This window comes from Syngnathus floridae, chromosome 13, assembly GCF_059516105.1.
Source record: "Syngnathus floridae isolate MCC-2025c chromosome 13, RoL_Sflo_1.0, whole genome shotgun sequence".
NCBI lineage: Eukaryota > Metazoa > Chordata > Actinopteri > Syngnathiformes > Syngnathidae > Syngnathus > Syngnathus floridae.
The window spans coordinates 4,880,280-4,903,847 of NC_142425.1; the positions used below are offsets into that span (position 1 = coordinate 4,880,280).

A 23,568-nucleotide genomic window follows, 5' to 3' on the forward strand; every position below is an offset into this window, starting at 1 on the left:
AGCCGAATGTTGGCTAGCGTACGCTGATGCTCATCACAATGCACAGAGTAAATAGTTGTTGTAAGCACATATTTAGATGTTAATATAAGCTGCCATCTGGGAGGCAAGAGGAGGTGCGATGATGTGACACTCCCTCGTAAATCGGAACTCTTCATCTCCAATTGCAAGCTCAAGTTTATTACCCTCAATAAAAGCCTTGATTTGTTGGGCTCTCAAGTGTTTGCTTGATAAGGTCGGAACGCCGCCATAGCTTACCCCCCTTCCTCCACTCCCCAAACCCCAACACAGCCCCCCCAATGCAGTCAACCAGTGCGTCAAATGAAATTAAAGCTGTCAGCAGCGCCGAACGGGTCCTCACATCTCCTTTTTTTCATAGTCATTTAGCATCGCCCATCTGTCGAGGTCCCTAGATTCTGATCGGGGCTCATTTGGCTGAGTTCCCAAGTCCCCGGCCCCTGCCGCTTCAAACCAACATGGCTGACTTCCTGTTCCGTTTCAGCCAAGGGTCTTTGAGACCTGTTATGGTAGACGAGCAACCACGGGCGCTTGAGACTTTATCGAGCATCCTGTAATGTCCAACGTGTCCGCCAAGTTAAAAATGACAAAATGGCTGCTTTGAAACAAAATGGCCGAACCTCCTGTGTGATTTCAGTGATGACTTCTTGGAACTTGTTGTGTGTATTCGGTTATGACACGTGAAACTGCAAAGGAATTACTTTGTTACAAAGGTTACCGTCTATCTCTTTTAAATCTAATTAATCTCAAATTTATTCCATCGTTTTTTAAACCTCCTGACATTAGGAAATGGTTAGTAGTCATTTGCTAACTTTTTCATTATGGAAGCAGAAACGGGTGCGCTTATCGATGGACGGGATTCACTTGAGACCTGTCGAAATTCCAGAAAGTTAACGTTCAAGTTGAATTAAAGCATGCAAAAATATGCGCAAATATTCCATGCGGCTCACGTGGACGGATGTTGGACATGAGGGGGGGATACGTCATCTCAGGTGTAATTACAGACTTGACATGTCTGTCAGTCGAGGCACTCGAGCCGAAGATTTTGCCTCCAAAGCCAATTTCATTTACACACACAAGACTTTCATCAGAATTCATCAAGTTTACCCACAAAAAAAAAAAAAAAAAAATCTTGAGATGAGACAAAGACAGAGGAAATCTATTGACATTTTTTTGGGTCATGTTGGACACTTAGCATTGCCAAAAATGGCAAGACAAACATCAGTCTTTTGCGGTATTTGTCAACGAACAGTAATAAATTCAACCTAACAGCTAACATGTCACCTGCTTCATTTGATCCTGAAAGACCACCGTCCCCTAGCCCACTGGGGAGGCCCCTCTTTTTTTACGGGGGGGGGGAGTAGAGAGGTCTCTCTCTCTCTGGGGACCCGGCGGAGGTTAATGATCTCACTGCCGCGGCTTGAATAAATAAACGCATAAATCTCTCTTTAGCATCAAGCACCAGTTGCTAATGGGTGTTTTGTTAAATCCCCCCGCTTTGCGGTTTGAAAATGGGGGGGGGGACATTATGTGTGTGGGTGAGACACAGATGAGTTTACACAATGCATTTTGTCTGGGGAGATTAAAGGTCTTCTGGGTGATGGCAGTGGTTGTGCGGGGGGGGAATTCATGGACGCTGCTAGTTTTTTTTTGTGGTTACGGCCCTGCTGATTGTAAAACACGCAAAGGGCAGGGGGGAGGCGGGAGTCCGTCATGTATGTAGTATGTATGCAGCATTCATTTGTTTTGTTTTTTACACTAAAATGTCATGTTTGAATCAGGGGCTTTTTACAAAAATGTCTGCAATTAAAAGTAATATTTTTAATACAACAATCACGCTACTCAAGAGGAGAAATGTTGCTTGAATGGATCGAAGGGTTTTCACACGCGAGGTGCAAAACGGGAAATAACCTTCAGCCTAGTCAATCGACTAATAGATCGCTAATCAATGGAGCTATTCACAACTAATTAGGACACTCGATTAGTCAAAGTGAAAGTGAGATAACGGCGGAGTGCAGTTGCTTCTGACGTAAACTAGCTAGAAATTAATTAGCCTCTTCTTGTTGGTGGTGGTGTTATTATTGATGACCATACATGATGCAAATTATTACATCACCCATTGTTTAAGGTGAAATCATAAAAAATGAACTTTTAAAAAGTCAAAATATTTTAGTGGCTGTAAAAATGACAAATAGTGAGAAAATAAAATGCGCTATGATGAAAAAACATAAAACCCTAATCCTAAAATGAATGCTAAGAACTCATCTTACTGTTCTTCAAATCTATTAAATTAATGTATATAAATTGTCATTTGAAAGTAAATATTTTTTTAAATAAAATAGCAGAATTAAATTATTTCAACAATTATTGAATGACTTTACATTTTAAATGTATATTCTAAAATTGTGTAAATTACAGTCTATTGTAAATTTTCTCATTTTGCTTGTGAAAAAAGTTAAATGTTAAACATTAACGTGATGTGCAACTGAAATGAAAACATTGCAAATTATGATGGCAATTGTTATTATTGCAGCATTTGGATTTGCAAAGGCGAGCTTTGAACTCGTCCTCTGTCGGAAGAAAGCGTTCCTTTTCTTCATCTTTATTTCAAGGTGAAACGGAAGAGAGCAGATTATAGATGAAATCGCAAATGTGTTGACTTTATTTATTTCACCAAAATGGCAGCCACGACAACAAAGCCAATAAATAAATAAAGTCATTACCACGGCTTATAGAACACAGGCGCCGATTTGCTCTTTTATCCTGCCACAACATAAAAAGAGGAAGAAGACAGAGAAGAAGGAGGAGGAGGAGGAGGAAGAAGAAATAACAAAAAAGGAGAAAATATTGCACCGGGGCTTTCGTTTTTTTCCCTCTCTTTCTTTCTCTCTTGAAAATGCTGCATTAGGTCTTTTTTTCCTCGCAGTCACTTTTCATAGTTCAAAGCTGGCAGTTCAATAAATAACTGCAACCGGCACATCTCTGTTCTCGCGCAAAGAAATCAATGTTAATCCTATTACCGCCAGTTATCACCTCGCCCAGAAACGTGAGGGGAAAAGAAGAAGAAGGAGGGAAAAAAAACTGAGATGTCAAAGCGGGCGAGAGAGGCAGACTGCGAGAGAGAGAGAGAGAGTCACCCTTCATTCACTTTCAAACACACTTTTGATAATTTACTTCTGTGGCAGACGAAGCAAGGAAGGTGTGTGCGTGTGTGTGTGCGTGTTCGTGAGTGTGTGTGGCGACTGATGTATTCGCACATAATGCCGGGATCAGACCCTGCTGGTGTAAGCAAGATGTTTGAGGCACAAAAACATTTTTTTTTTAAAGGAAGGAAAATATTCCCATTGGAAAATCTCAGACCTCCCTGGTGGCCTCCCCCGAGGTGATCGTCGGCGTCTATGCACGTAGAAAGTGGACTTCATTCGAGAAGCGGAAATAAAAGCAGGTCAAGTGCGTACGGTTTACGATGTCGGGGTCCTTGAATGCGTTGCGGTTGTGCTTGAACCACAGTGCCATACGCACCAATGAGCCTCCGTACCAGCAGGTGGCAGCGTCAAATAAAACAAAAAGTCAGCCTTTGAATTTGTCTTTGAGTTGTACAACACTAGTGTCACCTAGTGGCCTCTCGTCGCTATTGAGTCGCCGAGCGTTTGCGAGACAGGGCTGACCCTTCGGAGTGACGACTCGCCGCTGAATGTCAACATGAGAGACAAGATGGTGGATTGTGTGGGACACAATGCGAGTAAAAAGTGTGCGTTGGCGCACAAAGCTTCGGCTTAGACGTCGGCGTCACTGTCACCAGAAAGCCGGCGGATTAAGTCTTCTCCTCTTGTTCTTGTCCGTATTGTTCCGCCACACAAATAATTACACGGGAAGCTCGTCAAAGCCAATTCAACTCTTGCCGGCTTCGCTTTTTTAATATGTTTTTTTTTTACCACAGCCAAGTGCAAAAGCACACAGGCAAGATGTTTTGTTTTGATTGTCCTTTGTTACTGAGTAGGATTACACAGCAACTACGCAAAGAAGCACACATTACAATTTGCTGGAGATAGACATTTATTTTCACTTTTTGTCTCTTTGAGTGGGACTTCTTTGAAACTGGAATGCCAACCTTACCTGCTCACGCCTAACGTGTGCTAACGACAAACGTGTGACACATGCTAGCATAAGCGCAGTCGCTTTTGTTAGCATTTCATCCTTGGCAGAGGTTTTATTGTCGTGACGAAAAATACACAGTGTGACTTGGTCACCTTGACTCCAGAATAGGTCAAATGCTAACATGCTAACAGTGGGTATGCTATACAGCAAGAAAATCAAGGGATGTGGAAAGTTTGGGTAAAATGTGAAAGAGAGCGCCATAGATGTTTTGAACGAGATGAACACTTTCAAGTTGGAATAGTGTCAATCTGTCAACAGTTGTGGAAGGGTTCAGAAAATGTTTCAAATTTATATTTGTACAATTTAGAAATGTCCTGTTTGACGTTTGACAAACGGTTTGGATCAATTGAGAAATGTGGACGTCTTGGAAGGACAACTAGATTTGTTTTAGCCTTGATGCAGTGAATGTGGCGAGCGACGGTGTTTTGGCGGCCCCCGCCTCGTCTTTTCGGCCGGCGACAAACACTGGCGGCTTTTATCGGTGCTGGCAAATTGTTGTTTTTATGAGTCCCGAGCGGCTTGCGAGCCGCGTCCCGCCGTTGTGTTTGTTTTGATTGAAGTGGGTCATTTGAGGCGTAATGGCGGCATCATCTTGCTCCAGTTTGGGCCGCTTTTTTGGGGGGGGAGGTGAATGATGGCGGCGATAAAGACGCGAGCAACGCAGGATGGGTCGCACAATGACTTTGTCTGCGTTTTTGAGTAACATGCGAGAAAACGCTCGCAACACAACCTTGAAGCTCGCTGGTGAACTCGGCAGTTTTACGGTCGCCAGACAGATTTACCAGCCGAGTTTGTTTGCGGGAAAAATTGCTTGTAAAGCTGCTTTACAACCCACCCGCCATGTTTTTTTTGTCCAGAGGGGGATTAGGTGATGAGCAGCGTGCGTCCTTCAGGTGACTGGGTGCCTGCATGGCGGTTTACGGCTGCTGTTCGGCGGTGACTGATGAGCATCGCAACAAAAAAAAAAAAAAGGAAATAAAACAAATGCAGTTTTCTTTCTCTCATGACTATAAGAAGCTACCCAAAAGTGCTTTCGGATTTGGTCACTTCACCCAGTACAAAAAATAGAAACTTTTGTAAATTATTGATGGATTAAGTTTGTTGAGTTTCTTGATTGTTTTGTCTAACTGCAAAAAACCCTTTAATTTGCCCATTTCATGATTTTGGCTTTCATCCAAACTCTCTTAATTTCCACACTTTAGTCATATATATTTTTTTAAATACCTGTCAATATTTTCCTCTCAAATTCACATTTGGTAATGCGTCGTCACTACAAAAACAAGTTAAAAAGACGGTTTGTGGACTTCGACAAGGTCGTTCACCCGATGAAGTAGGAATCCCGTTCTTTGGCCTTTTTCCCAACCGGCGGGGGCGCAACTCACAATTTAATTCGGACACAGAATTCCAAGCGATGACAGTATTTTAGGTTGCGTGCGATTCAATTGTGTTAAATTTGGCCGAATTCAGCCGAAATGCGGCGCTCTTTGAGAGAAGCTGCGGCGCCGTTGAATGAGGAGCTATTTGGCATTTAGCACAGCTCATCGCTCGCATTCAGCTGGCACAACGCGTCCGGTTAACAATCGGCGGCGGGGAGAAAAGGACGAGCGCTTCAGAATGCGCCGATCTCACCTCGCTTTAGGCGGCCCTGCGTGAAATTAAATAAGCGTGGATGTTTTCTTCTCAAAGGACGAATGAAAGCGCTAATGTGAGAGTGCACGAGGGGCCTCCCAAGTAAAGATAAACGAGGCGAGAATGAAGAAGATCTAATAGAATTGCGCGTCACACAGAGACCTTGGCTATTTTGTTTCTGAATGGCGGGCCCAAATGAATGGCCGCTATTCAGTGCGCCGCCTTTTATCTCCAGAAAGGATTTAATTGATTTTTTACAAGGCGGCTGTTCAGAATGCTCTGCCCTCACTTTATTCCTAATTGTCCGGTGAAAGGAGACGGCGCGCCAGGCCCGTGCCGTGTCAAGTTCACACCAGTGCAAGCGCTGGCTGCTCGGGTCGCCGACGTCTTTGTGACTCGTTTCAATGACGTCAGGACAAATCAGCCATGTGAAAAAATTGCCCATGATTGTTTCAACAAAACTCTCTGTGGTGTTTTGTCATAAGCTAACCTTCCGCCGCGACCCAGAGCAGACACAACCACCCAAACCTTCACCACCCAACATCAGCTCAAGAGCTCGGTCCGGATGGCTAACATGGCTAATTCAAGTGGCGGCGGGGTCGGGACAGAGCGGCCCCAGCACCACATTAACCGTGTTTAAGTCCGGCGCTAATCCGTAGGCGTCCGTGTCGCCCGGACGAGCTATCAGCGCCGCTCCGACAGACTTACGGCATCAGGACGCTAATAAGCACTTAGCGCGCAGATAGGCCGCTAATATCTGCTGGTCCAGGTAGTCGGGAGTTTAAGCTATAAAAATGTCATTTGACTGCTGTAATCCCGTCGATTAGTCAGAGGTTTTAGAGGTCTACTTGTCGCAGCAGACAAATTAAACATGTTCACACGCCACAAGACTTTATTAGCGAATCAAACATTTGGACGGCCTTTGAACTGCAGATCATTCTGTTTTCGGGGATTTCCTTTTTTCTTCACCACAAAGTTACACGCACAGATGATATGCAAAAACAGTGAGGTATGCAAAAATATTGGGATGAGTTTAGAATTTCTTTCAGCAAAGCTGGTGAGCTTCTGATAAGATGTTCATTTATTGTCCCACACGAGGAAATTTAGCAGTGGATTTACTATGACACCATTCACCAGGTCATGCCCTTTTCCAGTTTTTGGGTGTTATTTTACAACAACTTTAAAAAAACAGTCTTATTTGCCTATTTGGTTGATCGGTTTACTCGATTATGATAACTCAATTACTCAATTGGTGGAATTTATTCTAAAACAATTCAATAGTAACAACCCAGATAAATACTCGAGTAAAAGTAAAAACTATGTTATTCAAGTAACTATAACTGGATCACGTTAGAACCAACCTCTGAAATCAGAACAATATTAGCGTCAAGACAAGACCACAACTTTGTTTTTATCCTAAAGCTCTCGGTTCCCAAGTCTCTGAGAAAATTCATGGTTTGCTATGGGAGCTATTTTATTTGACGTCGCTTTGAAAGCGTCGATGTCATTTACCAGCCGTGTGACACGGACTACGTGTCATTTACAGTCCCAGTGAAGCCAGCCGCTGCCGACTTTCTGTCAGTAGCTGATGGCTTCCCAACATTCCACTTTTGCTCTCACCGCTTAAGTGCCACTAATAAGCGGCAACAGTCACGGTCGGGACGGGTCGGGAAAAGAAGGAAGGAAGGTGAGTTTGTGTCGAGATAAATCCGGAAGCCGCCTCGCCTTTGGGCTGCTGCTTGGAGACTTGATCTTATTTATTTTGTATTTTCTAAATCATTCTGAGGGCTTCACAATGGCCGCAACTCAATTCCTCCTCCTTCTCACCTCCTCCGCAGGCCCTCCCTATGTTTATCAAGGTTTGGCGGCAACGGCGGGGGGTTGGGGGGGGTCGCACTGTATTTTGATGTCAATAAGCAATTTTTCCTGCCCGCTCTCCTGCCTGACCCCTTTAATCCATCAATATATTATTAGAGATAAAGTTTGGCGGACGCCTGCTGCAGTCACAAGATAAATGACATCTCTGAAGTCGCGCATTAAAGGCGAGATTAAGGCCCCGGCGACTGTGTCTTGGCCGCTCATCCGGGCGCCTGTGTGCGACCCATCACGCTAAGTGACAAGAAAGAAAAATAATGAAGTGAGGCAGCAGAAGCAAAGAGAGATTTCTTTCACACGCGCAGCCGGCGTCTGTCTTGAGCGCGGATTAGGACGCATTAGACGGCCGGCGAGAGGAGAGCCGGCCGGCGAGGGAGCGTCCACGTTTGTCTCGCCTCAAAGAACGCAAGACAATTTGGCCTCTTTCTCTTTTGCTCCGCAACAATGGCTCTTTAGTTTTTTTAATATCCTCTGGATTGTTTCAAACACACTGGCGAATTTAGACAAAGTGAGGGAGGGAATGGAAGTATGCAACAAAAGTTTAGGAACGGAGACTGGAAGTTCTGGTTAAACAGTTTCTTGCTTCGTGGTGGGTTTGCTCTGCGCCTCAAAGGTGGTGAGGCTTCGGGTTCGAATCCTCCAGGGGCCAACCAATCGGGTTTGTCTAAGACGGTTCCTGAAAGCTCAGTTTCATAGAAACTCTGAAAAGGACAAAAATATATCATGTCAGTTATTGATGTTATTAATATTGCAAAAAGGGGATCAGTGCCTCGGTGTAAACATCCAAAGTGAACATCCAGCCCGAGTTCTTCCATTCACACGTTTTTATTTATCAGTGACAAAAAAGACATTTCCTTGCGAGAGAGGTTAACAAAGAAACTTTTGGAGAGTTTGTTGTCAGCTCTGCCAACTCGAAGCCACAGAAAAGGTATGAAATCACGTTAAGTGTGTCCCTTTTAACTTTTTTTCAAGTGGCACTCACAGGCTTGCACATTGTGCGTCTAAAGGCGGCCCAACACCTTGACCGGACTCCCAATTCCCGCCGGAAAAGTCCTTAATTACCGCCGCCGCGCTTATTACGATGGATCATGATAAAGCACCAGGCTTACACATATACCCCACCCCCCCCCCCCCCCCCCTCTTCATCTTTTGCGTGAAAACCCGCGTTTGGAGTCGGCCGCAATCCCAAATCGAGTCAATTCTCACCCTTTCACAGCTTCCTCTGCCGCGCCGACATGAATGCACTTTACTATTACAAGATAAAGCTACAGGGACGTATTACGGCGCCGGCATATCTCAGCGGGCCGTAATAGCACCGAGTCAGCATTCAATAAAAGACATTTGCAAGCAGGCATTTCTCACAACAACAACACTTGTGGCCGAGATTTAAACGGCGCTAAATTAGGAGCCGCTGCAAAGGTGCCGGCTAAGCAGCGGCGCGCTTACTTGCAGAGTTGTTTACGACAGAGCGGGCGGGGGCCGCTTTGCAAGGGGAGCACTTTGCGGGTTTCCGGCGACAATCGGCGCACATAACTCACGTCGGCCTCGGCCTCACCGGCCTGCCGCTTCGGGGCGACGCGGCGGGCCATGAATAGCGATGGCGGCCCGATGAATCACTCGACGGCGCTTTTGCTGACGCTCGGATTCGCAGTGGGGTGGGGAAGTCGCGCAGACAAACGTGTGTCAAATGTTGGAATGCGTGGACATGTCGTGAATCCATTCGAGCGGCCTTGAAAGAGCGAACAAAATCGAAACTGTAGCGTTGTGATGATTGACAAACGGAAGCGATGAGCCGTAAATATGGGAAGGAAGGCGGGATTCAGCGTTAGCATAAATGTCTAAATGAGCTAATTTTGCATTTTTATTGGTGGTGTGCGAGAATGACACGTTCGGTACCAATCGCTAACAAATTTCAGTACTGATAATATTCTCACCACTCATTTTCACCTTTTGAAAGAACTGTTGCCATTATTGTTTGCGAGTTGTTTGGCATAGATGACGACTCAGCATAAGTGGGGATAACCACCAACCCGCTCACGCCTCCCCTCGGCCCCCCGCCCGCCAACGTCGGCTAGCTGTTAACGGCGCGGTGCATGATGGATCTTCGGCGATGACTTAAATGCACCTTGATGATAAACTAATGAATCAAGCGGCGCATTTATCATCACGCCATCGCCCGCAGACGAATGGCAATGCTAACGTTGCACGCTAATGATGAACTAGCAAAGGTTAGCATGCCAACGGGGGGGGTGCGCCGGTGGGGATTTGAAATTACACACCGGGCTTTCATGCATAATCTCATCCGATATTAATATCCCACCCTGGCCACCTTGGCCAACATAATCACATTTCATTAACAGCCAAAAGCGGCGTGATTAAACGGCGTGCTGTGCCAGTTCACGGCCCGCCACTCAAACGGGACTCCGCCCCCGCCATCGCTCTCCAACTCCCGAACCCCCTCGATGCCCCCTGACCGCACGTCCTCGCCGCTTGTGTCGTATGTCAGTCACGTGGAAGCCTGGAGAGACAGCCGCATGGTGTCCATGGAAAACACAAATCCCAATTTGGATTGAAAACCTAATTTGAAACCGGAATCTTAATTTGAGACCCCACCTCTTGTTTGAAAACCTTATTTTGAAAGCCTGACCCCAACAATGCGTTTTAGTGCCTTGCCATTTCCACAAGCTGCATCTCACTTGGCGTCCATTCATTTTTTTGTCCACCTCTGGCGACCATTCCCTCCCGTCTGCTCATTAGGCGCCATTCACTCGCGTGCCGCCACGTGAGCGCGGCCCATTTCCCCCGTAACTGTCATTTCCTTTTCTATCTCCCGTATGACTTGTTAATCCGTGTGAATGCACGGCCGATAATGTTTTTTGGGCCAAATAACACGAGAGGAGAGATAGACTCCCAAGGACCAAATATCTTTATTGCTGGGAGGATAAACGGATTATGTCAGCCATTTTGCACCGCTGACAGCTTTTCTTATTAAGCGTTTTTCTTTTTTTTTTTCTTTTTTAATCTGCCGCTGGAAGAAATGCGGGTTTTATGTCACAATAAAACGCTGGTCACATCTAATGCTGCCCTCAAACAAACAGATTGCTCAAAGCCGGGATAGGAAATAACTTTAAAAAGAGAAGCGGCGGGGGGGTAGGGAATTGGCGGGCGGTTTATCGGGAGCTTCATCCACAATCAAGTGAGGAGGAAAATGATTTCAAGTCCTTCACACTACTGGTGTCTGCCTTGAAATGAGTATTCTTCTTTTTCTTTTGTTTTTTTCCCCTCTCATTGTAGCTGTGTGTGTGGTTGTCTGTGAAGCCACTACGCGCCTGATCAGGCAAAGTAGCCCCTTGATTAATGAAACTAAAGTTCTGTCTTGAAGCCCTGCTTTGGATTCATATACTGCGCCATTAGCATTTAGCATTCATCAAAAAGATAATTCACTGAGCGGAGAAAAAGATTCCATCATAATGTGATAAGTCATGCGGCTATGTTGAGGACTTGCACTTATTATTGTCATTACAATTCAAATCTTGTTTTAGATTCATTACTTCCAATTTTTAATATTTCTACCATTGTTGGCAGTGTGAAGTCAACACATTTTATGGACTAATATATTCTCCTGCTATATTTTTTCACTTAACCCCCGTGACCAAAAACTGTGCCAAAAAAAACTAAATACAAAAAATACAATATAGTGTTGGATTATATTTTCTCTTGCAGGTTTGTAAATGGATTTTGGGCATGTACACAAACTGGAGCGGCTGATTTTTATTCAGGGAGGCATGATTGAGCATGATAGCGTGTGTGTGAGAGTGTGTGTGTGTGTGTGCGTGTGCATGCGTGCGTGTGCGTGAGTAATAGTGACATCAGTGCAGATATGGAGGCAGACACCCCGGATGGTGTTGCATCCCTCCAAATACAACCAAAATAAATAAATAAAATCTCAGGATGTCTTGACACCACCACAGGCAAGTAAATAACCTTGTATTATAAATCGCATCTTTATGCATCATTATACAATCGATTCTTAAGCATCACGACAAAGTCACAATCCAACATATTCTCAGGGCCATGGCTTGTTGAGACTTTTTTGTGGGTTTACTCAAACCTGCCATATGTCTCCTTTATTTGCGGCAAGCTTTTAAAAGCAATTAAAGTGCTTTTATCTGTGTAAAGGAAACATCGAGAATTAGCGCCTATCGCTAATAACAACCCGACTCGTTTTCTCCTCACCGTCATTTTGTTTTCCTTGCATATCATTTGCGCGTCTTCTAATTGTTGAAGTTTGATTAAAGCCCCCCCCCCCCGAGTGTTTACATGGCCGCCATATGTTGATTTCCATAATCATCGGGGTGTCAGAGGCGCTCGCCTTGATTGCATCTCTCCGCAACTTTGCCAGTTTTTTCCGGCGACCTTTTAATCTGGCGCTCGCAGAACATCACCATCTATCATGCTTGTCACTTTGAAGCGCCTAATCTCGCCTGAAAAGTCTTTACAAGTACGTGCGGATTACTCGTGCGATAATTAATCACGTTCACGTGAAAACAAATTTTTGTTTACGTGTTGTTGTTTTTCTTCCCTCCTTCTTCTTCCTCCCGCCCTGTCGCCGACCCCACCCCCACAAAAAATAGAGCAAGCAAAGGAAGGTAAACAGCCCATCTGCATAACGTTTACAAGCAGGAACATGGTTTCATTTTTCACTCGGGTGATATTCTGCTTTTCATCTCGATTATTTTCTGTCTTAAAGGCAGAGTCGTTAATTTGATTCGCCAAGATTGTTGTTACGGAGTCACAACAGCACACAAACATTTGCCAGAGTTTGATCAGCAACAAAACAACAAACAACAAACGGAAATTGTTTCGACGTTTTTTACTCAGATATCCCTTCGTTAGGGCAATCCAAAGTCTAAATATTAGAAACGGCTTTCTGTATTATGTCGGACCTCCTCAAAGTAGAAAGAAAAAGAGGAATAATGAAAGAATATATCGCCCCCCCAACCCCAAAGAGCTGCTTTGCATGAAACTCACACACAGAGCAAACTATTGAAAAGCATTCAGCGACCATTCAGACAAAGAAGAAAGGGAGCTCCTCCGAGCTTTATTAGATATGAAGATCGACAATCAAAATCAATTTCTGCCCCCTTTTATGCACTTTAAATGACAAAGCGGGCAGCGTCCATTCAGCCATTGTGAACGGCAAAGTGATTGGGCGGCGGCGACGGGCGGGACGAGAGCCGCCGACACTTTGTGACCCGCCGGGGCGAATTGGAATGGGATGCCGAGCGGACGGATAATAGACGGCCACTTAATAGCGCCTGTTGTGGAGAGCCGGAAAAAAACAAGTTATCTCATCTCGTCAGTCGGCGAGATGATGGGTCGGTCGCCGGTTCAAACCGTTTCCTGCTCGAGAATACTAAGCAGACGAAGGAATGGACAGACAGCAATTTTGCAGTTTTGGCACTTGGCAAAACAACAATAAACTCGCTGTCAGTTCAAATCAACACACAACACACTGGTCGCTAGTAAATTGCAGGCAACATACAGTTCATGTATGCAATGAACAATGGACTGGTTCAATCCAATCGCGGGTCATATGAAATCCATCGATTACTTGAAAATGTCTCCAACTGTGACAGGGTAGCGCCAACGTCTGGCATGCAGGACTTAATGTCAGATTTTGTTTTTCTTCCTTGAGTATCTGTGGCTGGTATCGGCAGTATCCACGAGTACCCAAAACCTAAAAAATAAGGCCAATATTGGTCCCGATACCAATACATGCCTGTCCCTAAATAAATGAAAATTATTTTTATGTACAGTATGTGTGACACAAAAATCTGATGAGAACATCTAAACTTTATAAAGTTATATCCCCACATGATCGCAGTTGTTTCTTTACCCTCCTCTAGATTAGATTTCCGGTTTTATTTATGCGTGTGCTTTAGGTTGACTGGAAATGATTGTCAATAAAATGTGAATATGATTGGAAATGTCTATATCCATGTTTGCTTTACTTCAAACGGCTTCTATTGCTGTGGTGTGATTGCGTCCTCTTGTGTCCTTTTGTCAATTTGTCCGACTCACAACTCGGCGAAAATGACAGCATGCGAACTCAATCTGCATGAATTAGTGTCCGCAGCTAATTGTCTTTCCCAAATAATCCTTTTTCGTGGGTCTTTTTTGTAAGCCTGGAAAATGCTTAATAAATAAATAAATGAATGAATAAATGGAGAGCGTTGTGAAGGAGGCGTCGGGGGAGATGTAGTGCAAAGGCGCGATAGCGGCTAAGCTAGCTTATGACATCTTTGTTTCTGCGCGGTCGTCTCTGGAGCCGCTGGAGGATTTCTGGCAGCGGTTGTTTTTTTGTTTTTTTTTTCTTTTTCTTTTTCTCACAATTGGAGAGGTCGCCACCTGGAGGCGTTGCTCACTATCTGAGCATCAGAGAAGCCCGAGAACAAAAATGAGACGTTGGAGGTGGCGGGGGCCACGCTGGCGTTCCCCGTGGACACCACGCAGCTGAAACAACATATTAGTTCCGCAATCAAAGCCTTGAATGCCCCGCGACCGCTCTCTCCTATGCTGACAGTTTCACCTTGTTGTGAATTTATTGACACCGTGCTTGACACAATGCTTTGTCACAAATATAACAATTGAGCTTTCATGTATTGATTGACAGCGATAAACGATGTCGAGACCTTGAAGTTTTTCTTTGAAATCCTCCACAGCTTCCCGTTTGGACGGCAACGTGAAACAATCGGTCGCCGGAGGAGTGCTCAGATATTTGTTGTGGTGCCATTCATCCATCTTGAGTGAATGAACAAACAAGTCATTTTCATCAGCGCCCCATAATCCGTCTCACTTCAGCCCAGGAAGACGATGCATCACCCAAGGTAGAACACATCGATGGCGACACACAGACAGTATAGCACAGTGTCACGTTTTGGAGGTCAGTGATGCGGGTGACCAGTCACTTTGGCGACCAGTCACCTGTGCATCGGTTATTGGTTGACAGCAAATTCATGCATTTTTTATATATATATATGTATGTATGTATGTATGTATATATGTATATATGTATATATGTATGTATGTATGTATGTATGTATATGGTTGCCGAGGTGATTCTGGGCTGCTGTCCAAAAATGACATCAGTTCTTTGAATTGGCTCTAGTTTTAGAGGTATCAACATTTTTGACAACTAATTAATTGGATATTGATTACATGTGTCCATGTACCTAGGCTGTGTACCTAATAAAGTGTCCGTTGGACGCAGTGCTGTTTGATACAGTTGCTGCCGTTCACTCCTGGCTTCCTTGGTCAGGCCAGTCGTCAGCCCGGAGAGAGAGCGAGCGAGCGAGAATCAAAGAGGGTATTAGGCAAGCGGGGTTATTCCCCACACTTTGCTGCGGGCTGCCGCTAATCTGTGCGCCTTTCTGCAGAAACGAGGTTAGTTAAGCATTTTAATGGCCCTCGCCCTGTGATAATTAGGCCTGCCCCGGAGGGAGCTCCGCTTGAGCCACTCGGGCCTTGAAATAGAGCCCGGCGTGCGTGCGTTTGTGCACACGCGCACAATGATCCTGAACTAATTCCCCGAGTAAATATTTTCTCCCGCTCCCTCTGCGGCCTCTTTCTCCTCAAACTTGTCTTTTTTTTAACTCCTTCCCCTCCTCCTCTGCTTTTATTTGCATCAGTGCCGCCGGTTCGGGCAAGATGACGAGAGGACGGGAGAATTTTTGCGATTCGGTTAAATCTGCTGAAAATGTTGATTGAATAAAAAACAATTTGCCCTATTTTAATACAGAAAAGGAGGGGACAAAACACGAGCCCGTTCTGGAAAAATGACCATTGTTTGCCTGTCCTGTCATAAATTTCCTGTTTTTTAGTTTGTTATCCTCAGGCTATTAGCAAGAGCCGCACTTTTATCCGCATCCTCCCCAAAATGCTTCCTCACGTTGCCTTTTCTGTTGACAAGCGCCACCCAACACAAATTTCCATTTCTTTCTTTTCTCTTTGAGATAAAAGCGACATGACACAGCCTTTAACATTTTCCCTCACAATCACTCAACACTTTCCTATCTGTTATGTCTTGTCTGACTGGCGTGACCCTTGAACTCAGGATCCCGCTGAGGGACCCCCCTGAGTGACGGAGGCCCCGGTCCGGTAGGGGATGGGGTAGTGTCGGATACATTGTTTGGCATCACAGGAACCCCCCCGAGCTATCGCCGGCTTTGTTCAGCACCACAAAAGAGCGACGCCGCATCCACTTGAACTCGCTTGATTGGTCTTTGCGGACCGCCTTGTCGACTGGGCCTCATCAAATATTCATGAATGCACGCGTTGCGCGAGAGACACTTCACTGGATCCCGCTGGAAGGTCCGCCATTGTTAATGGAACGGCTTCACTTCTATTGCTGTTTGGAATGATTGGCAGGTGGACCAACCAATGGCTGGATGAAAACTTGAACATTCTTGTGATCTGGTCAAGTGTCATCAGTACTGTTGTTCCTTTCCAAAGTATGACTGAACCAAGAAAGCACAGAATATTCAAATTTGGTTCTTGTTAGTTAGCTTAAACCAAGTGACGTCTTGGCTAGCACGATTGATTGACAAGTTAGCTTGCTGGTGTTGTTTTGTTGTTGTTTGTTGCTATCATAATAAATATGACGCTAGCTGCTAAGCTAACAGGGAGGAAGAAGTGTTGCTACTGTATAATTCCAAGTCCTGAAAGCAAAGAGAGGCGCGCCTACCCATGCCATCAATCACACGCCGGCCTGCAAATGCTTTGCTATTAACGTCTAATTACTCCACGCTGATAAAGGAGCAAATAAATCAAGTTCTCGCTGTTGATGAACTGCAAAGTGTTGATAAGTAACATATTGAAATGCGGCTTTTATGTTAACATCCCGTCACGGACGTTCAGACTATCCATCAAGGGCGGGATCTCACGTGTCCTAAATGTGGGCAAAACATCCGTCTTGGAGCCGGGAGGCTTGTCCTTGGGATTCGTAAACACACACGAGCGCGCCCGCACTCCAGACAGCTTCGGTGTCAGAGATAAATGACGGCTGACAAGGCGGTGCTGAGATACTTGCCGAAAAAGGTTCCCCGCAGCGAAACAAGCGGCGACGTGTGGGAAAAGCAGGATGACTGACTCGCGTGTCAAACAAAACGTCCCCCAAACAAACACCGTAAGACTCCAGCTCAGATTCTATTTCCTCTGTTTGCTTCTCGTTATGACGGGAAAAAAAATCACTAACAGAAAAAGTTGAAATGAGTCTGCCTTTATTTCCCCAACCACGCTAAGAATTGTCATGGTCATATTTTTTTACCCACAATGATGTAAACTGGCAAGTCTGAATGGTGGAAGTCTTTCCAAATCTGCGGCTTTGACCTCGTCGACGGGTTCTGTGGAAATGTCATTTTTGAAAAATGTAATCCTCCTGACACACACAACGAGCTAGCGCGTTAGCCTCACCTCTGGCCCGCCTGTATTCACGTCCTTTATCCTGCGCCGTGTCGCTCTCCGCCCGTCCTCGCCACCCCCCTTTTTGTCCCATCTCAAGGCCGAGCGACCCGCCCTCATCCCTCAGACTCGATCCCTCCTCCCAACGCTATCCTCCCTCCCACCCGTGCTCCAAGGCAGACATCTACTGACCCTCGGTGGCACCTTTATCGCACGGACTTCCTCACCGTGGGCTACTTAACCGCGCCGCTAACTGCGAGTGTGTGTGTGATTGTGCTCCGCATTGAGCGCCGAGATGAGGATTAACACCGACACTCGATAAAGGGGTCAGAGGTGTGCGCTGATTATTTTTGCGTGTGTGTGTGTGTGTGCGTGGGTTGGGTGCAGGTGTGAAAAGGGGTCTCGGGACACATGGCTGCAAGGTTGAGGTGAAATAGATGGATAAGGTTAGCTAAGTTATCAGACAGGAGCATCACAATCAAGCTGTCAGCTCAATGCCTCATCTCGCTCTCTCGCTGCCTTCCTTTTGATAAAAGCAGGAATACCATTATACAATTGGGAGGGGTCTCAGGGCAGCCTGTCTGACCCCGGCAAAGAGATTCTACGGAGAAGTCGGTGTATTATAGACACAGAAAGTATGCTGCGTCATGTGATTTCACCTTGTCAGTCATTGAAGAAAATCCCGATGTTTCGAAGAATTCTGACTTGCTTCTATGAAACGTCCGCTCTCTCTTATTTATAACGTTATCTGTCCTCTGATTGGCTAGCTGAAACTATAATTTTGTTCTACACATTGAATTAAATTTGTACACATCTAAGAATAGCAAAGGACACACACACACACACACACACACATACACACAAATTAATTAGCATAGTTGTCGTGCTAGCTTATCATGTGTAGGTGCTTGTGCCTTTGTGTCTGGGAGGTGCAAACTTGTTTTGGCTGCGAGCGTTCATTGTCTCGGCGCAATAGGATCAGGAACAGGAAGAGAACAAGTAACAACAAGTGCAAACACCGACACACTCATCTCACCGCCATTCTTCCCCTCAAACCCAAATCCCTTCTTTCCCTCCGAGCTCAGCCGCCATGTTGCCGGCTGGCCCGGCCAGAAATCCCGACGGATAAAAAGCAGGCGCCACCGCCATGGCCGTCGCCGACGCCAGCGGGAGAAGCCAAGGCAAATTGCTCAGGGAGACGTCGGTCCAATTGGATGGCGTCCCTCGCTGTGTAATTCCCACGCTGGCAATGGCCATGAACGCCTCAATCAGGTGGGGGGTGGGGGGTTGAGTGGTGGAGACCAGGCTCATTTGCATGTCCAAGTATGAGGGGAATTCCTCCAAGGGAGCAGACTGGCTTTGATGTCGGCATTCCCACTTGGATTTACGGTACTAAAGTAGATGGTAATGGATCTTTCATCATCCGACCCGCCGTCACCTTCCAAACTGTGCAGAGCTTCAAAGAGACCTTCGAGAACCATCTCGAGAGAGACCGCAAAGTGATGTCGTGGACTGGAAACAATCACCGGGAAGTGATCTTGAAGAAAATGTGATGACTAGGAAGTGATGATGTAGACCAGGAAATGATGATGTAGACCAGAAAGTGATGATGTAGACTAGGAAGTGATGATGTAAACCAGGAAGTGATCATCAAACCAAGATGTGATGACCGGGAAGACGTCTTTTTACAAAGGACAGGGCATCATCTCAAATTCCCAGCAAAGTTCTCGCGTTGTACTGCAAAGGTACCTCCAAGGTTCCACTTCCTTCCAAGAGTGACTGACTCCTTTCGTCAGACTTCTTTGTCGATATGAGAAGCGCTTGCGGAGGAGTTCCAGGTGAGTGGCGAGAGGACACTCGCAAGGAGGAGAAGTAGCCACAAGGGAGTGAATAAAAAAAAGGAAAAAGATAAAGAGTTTGACCTTGTGTTTCTGCCAATTTGCACCCTCCTTTTCCCTCTTAGCCTCCTCTCTTCCTTTTGGCCCTCAGCCCTGTGTCGGACCAATCCTTTTTGCCGGGATAAATAGCGGCGGTGCGCTTTGATAGCCTCAGTCCCAAACAGCCGCTCGCCATAAATAAAAGGAACTTTTTTTTTTTTTTTTTATCTGTGCCGGAGAGAGCGAGAGAGAGAAGTTCCTATTAGGGTCCCCGTAGCCACGGGCATCTTCCTTCTGCTTTGTAGATTGCCTGCTCGCTATAAGGTGCTATTGAGCGTTCACCAGGACAATTACATGCCAAGACCCCCCACCCCCCCCCCCGCCCTTCCCAAAAAACCCTAAAGGGAATGTCCCGTTGTGTGCCAGCATCGCACGAGATGTCGGGCCACGATACAGGCCCATCCTGTAATTGTGCGCCGACGACCGAGCCGCCCCCCCACTTTTCTCTGGTGTGGACCGAGGGGGTCCGCGGTGATAATGGCTCTCTGAATGGAGAGTATCATTGCTCAGTGCCTGGAGTCAGACACTGATGCTAATGCAAATGGTTTTACCCCCCCTTCCCTCCCCCTGCCTGCTATAATGATAGCCCTCCAAACTGTATGTATGAAGAAACAGAGCGGAGGACGTGTATAAATAAACACACACACACACACACACACCTCAGTGGAAAATGACTTTTTGTTGCCTTCGGGGGAGGAACTCAAGTCGCCACCTTCCTTTAACACTCTTCCTTCGGGGCCTCCTCCTCTATTCCCTCTTGATATTTTTTTCATCATTTGATAACATATAAAATAGAGATTTTTTTTTCTCTCAATATTTCTCATGGTCTTAAAAAAAAAAAAGATTATTATTTTTTTATTTTTTAGAAAGACTTGGCCCCACAGACCAGACGTGTCAATCTCATTTCCCACAGCCTCGCAACATGGACATAAAAAAAAAAAAAAAAGAAGAAAAAAAATCCACAACACCAACGTGTGTGTGGTGCACAGGTTCAAGGCTCAACCTTTACAGACATTGATAGTCAGTGGCAGGAGGAAACACTTGTTTGTCTTTCGGCTAAAGCGGCGGTCTCCGAGGAGAAGGGGACCATAAATCTCAGAGCGCAGAGGGAGAAGGGTCTGGGAGGAACCTCAGACCCTTCTCGAGGACTTTGAGATCACCTTTTCAAAGACGCTGACTTAATGCTTTGCTTTGTTAGTTTGTTCTGGTCATCGGCAAATCGTTATTAGATGCGAGTTCAGGACCGTGAGTGGTGATAGACGTGTTGTCTTTCGGCTAAAGTGGCGTCTCTGAGGAGAGCGGGTCATAAATCTTCACGCCACACAGGCGAGGAGGCTGATCTGGGATCAAGGACGCAGACATGATGGACCTGCTGCCGGAGGCCTCGGACCCTCTTAGGGGACACCGTTTGGAGGGCTACTTCCATTTTGGAAGAGTTCAAGGTCATATTATTCATACTCACTTTGTTGGCTAGTTTGTTTGTGGCTAGTTGGCTAACCCTTTGTTAGCCACGAGGCTCTTCATTCGTCCTTCATTTATGCTTATTTTTTTGTTCATAGCTTGTGGTTCACTTCATTTGTACTTTGTTGGTGGTTTGATTTTGGCTAGTTCATGCAGTTTGTTGGTTTGGTTGGTTGTTGTTGTTTTTTTTTTGTCTGTTTGAGATTAATTTGTCGTTAATTCGTCCTTGGTTTGTTCGTCGTCAGTTTGCTCCCAGCATGAAAGCTGTAAAAAGCTCACTTTCTTCCCTCTTGACTTGGTGGCGCAGGTGAAAAAAAGGTCCCTCCGCCTGCTCCCGCCAACATTAAAGGACGAATATAAAGGCTCCGCTCTTCCCACAATGCCTTTTGTCACGTCTGCGCTGCGCACTAATATGTGGCCAAAGTTTGCCGCCGCCACCGCCGCCTTTTAGCTAAGTGCTCTTAGCCGTCAGGTTGCGGCGATAGCGGCTCTCCGGCGGCTCTCTCTTCCTCCCTGGGCGGCAAGGCGGGAGAAGGGGAATAAAAGAGGAGAAAAGGGACGGGGGTGGGGTAAAAAAAAAAAGGGAGTGGGAATTGACAGCCAGCTTGGAGAGCAGCCAGCGCAAGGCCTCCGATGTACGAGCGGGGATTTATTTAACCGGCGAGAAGAGAGGACGGCTTCACAAGCGACAGATTAATTCCCGCTTTTTATTCTCAAAATAAAAGCCACTTTGAATTATTAAGAGATAGCGGGATTAGAGGGCCTCTCTCTCTTTTTCCCGGGCCCGATCGACGCCTCCTTTTAATTTGCGCTTTATTGGAATTCTTTTTGAAGTGTGTATTTTTTTTCCACGCAGACAAAAGGCAAGAAGAAGAGCGAGAGAAAAGCGGGCAAATATTAAATATCGGTATAAGTGGTGAGAACATAAGCCGCCATTCTCCCACTGACGCCTTGCAATTATCAACGTTCACTCAGCGATGAGGCGGCTTCTGAATAGTCATGCCGTGGAGAACTATAAACGTGGCAGCCCGGGCAAGGTGAGGTGGGGGCCGCAGGAAGTGAAAAGAGGACAAAAGGTGCTAAACCATCTTTGACAAGTGCTTTTTTTATTGGGGACCATTCCAAGCATCTTATTTCTCAATGTGCATCGTCATGCTCGTTATCGCCACCTACAGGCCTGGAGGCCTCCTAAAATTTGTTTTTTTGTTTGTTTGTTTGATTGGTTTTTAGATAGTCACCGAAAACACTGCAAAATGTGACATTGGCATTCTTGTGGTTCTTCATGGGTCTTGATGATTCTTGTTCTTGGTCTATTAGACATAGTTCTGGTTCTTCTTAACTTTCTGCTTTGCTTTGTTCCAGTTATTTTGGTTCTTCCTCTGGTTCTTTTTGTGATTAGTCTTATACCAAATTTTAGATTGGGTATTTTTTACTACATGGTTGTTATTATATTTTTAATTGATTGTTCTTTGAGATCTTGCTGTGTTTTTTGTTCATGTTCTTTTTCTTCTTGTGTTTCTTATTCCAGTTGTTCATGTTCTAGTTCTTCTTGTGGTTATTATTCCGATTCTTTGAAATTTTGCTTTGGATATTTTAGATCAACTTTATGTTCTCACCTTTTTATTTTCCCATTTTCTCTGATAGTGTTCTTTTGTAATTCTTGTTTCATACGTTGGTATAATCTGTAATGAACATTATTGCTACCTACAGGCTTGGGGTGGAATCACACAATGTCACTGCTGTATAGAGAACAAACCGCACAATACTGAAGCAACAGACTCTGTGGCTCTTTGAGAAATTTTAGCGCCACCTGTTGCATTGCGTCGCTCACGCCAGCCCGCGCGAGCAATTTCCACCGGGAGACAGAGATGTTTTGCTGCTCCTCTTGACCCGAGAGGCTGTCAAAAATGCTTTTTAAATAATGCAGACACATAGCTTAACACATAACACGCTTCACGGCGTATTTGCTAGCCCAGCGAGCGGCAGAGCCCCGGCGCTTTTGGTCCAAACTGAGCGTGCGTGCGCACGGGGCCCTCTCCAAATCTCGGCAGCCATAGGAATTTGATTGTGCCGGAGGATTCTCCCGCTGTCAGGCGAGCGCGGCGTAATCTCCGGCGAGTCTTTGTGCGGGAGGATTACCCGCCAAAGTGTTAGCACATATTTACAAGTACGCAGCTAACTCTCAACAGGCTCCTCTCCTCCTGCATCCGTCGGGCCCGGACGGCGCCGAGGCGCCGAGCTAAGCTAAGCCTTGCTTAACATGGCAAATCAAGCTGAGATTTAGGACATCTCCAGCCAAATCTCAAGAAGAAGAAGTGCGGCAGCGGGCGGGGTTGACACACACACACACACACACACACACACACACACACACACACACACACACACACACACACACACACACACCTCAAGGATTACCTGCGAAAACACTCACACACACACACACACACTCACACACTTGACATGGGTGTTCCCCAGGGATGGATCAGCGTCCCCACAATAAACACGCAAGTCATTGAAAGCAACATCATGTTTGTTTGTGTGACTATTGTCAGACAAAAAGCCTTTAAAATCTTTTTCTCTCTTGTATGATGAGTCCACCATTCTCCTGTCAGCCATCCATTAAAACGAGACGTATTCATTCTAATTAATCACAAAGGGGAATTTAGTCAAGCGGATTTACTCTTATTCTTTCTTAATCTTTCTCGCCCTTACTTCTATTTTTATCCTCAATCATAGTCTTGTTCTTTCTTAGTCTTGTTCCCATTCTTATTTTTAATCTTGCTCTTTTTTACTCTTATCCCCCCATTTTTTTACACCTATTTCTTCAACTTACTGTCATTCTTTATCACACATGCTTATTCTTTTTTGTATTCTTACTGTGCTTGCTCACTTTTCATGTATTCTTCCTTTCTTTATTCTTACTTTTATTCCTTGTATTGCGGACTATTGGTCGTTTCTTCTTGTTATACACTCATTCTGACTCTTGTTCTTTCTTAGGTTCTTTGCTAATTTTATGCAGATGTTGATG

General features: G+C 45.5%; 2 long non-coding RNA genes across 3 annotated transcripts in view; one reads left to right on the forward strand and one right to left on the reverse strand.

Annotated features, from left to right (window-relative positions):
- LOC148388251 (uncharacterized) overlaps window positions 1–14,960 on the forward strand; it is a 36,886-nt gene extending 21,926 nt beyond the window's left edge. The window contains exon 2 of the long non-coding RNA XR_015862170.1: window positions 14,403–14,960. This is a non-coding gene — a long non-coding RNA (uncharacterized LOC148388251). The remainder of the gene's footprint in view (window positions 1–14,402) is intronic.
- On the reverse strand, window positions 6,677–9,923 carry LOC148388252 (uncharacterized). 2 transcript variants are annotated; one of them, XR_015862176.1, is made up of 3 exons: window positions 9,625–9,923; window positions 9,124–9,406; window positions 6,677–8,378 (listed from the first exon to the last, which is right to left on the reverse strand). It is a non-coding gene; the product is annotated as an uncharacterized LOC148388252 (long non-coding RNA). The 2 variants fall into 2 exon arrangements; XR_015862175.1 differs by lacking the exon at window positions 9,625–9,923 and having other exon boundaries at window positions 9,124–9,505.
- Window positions 14,961–23,568: the final 8,608 nt, after the last annotated feature.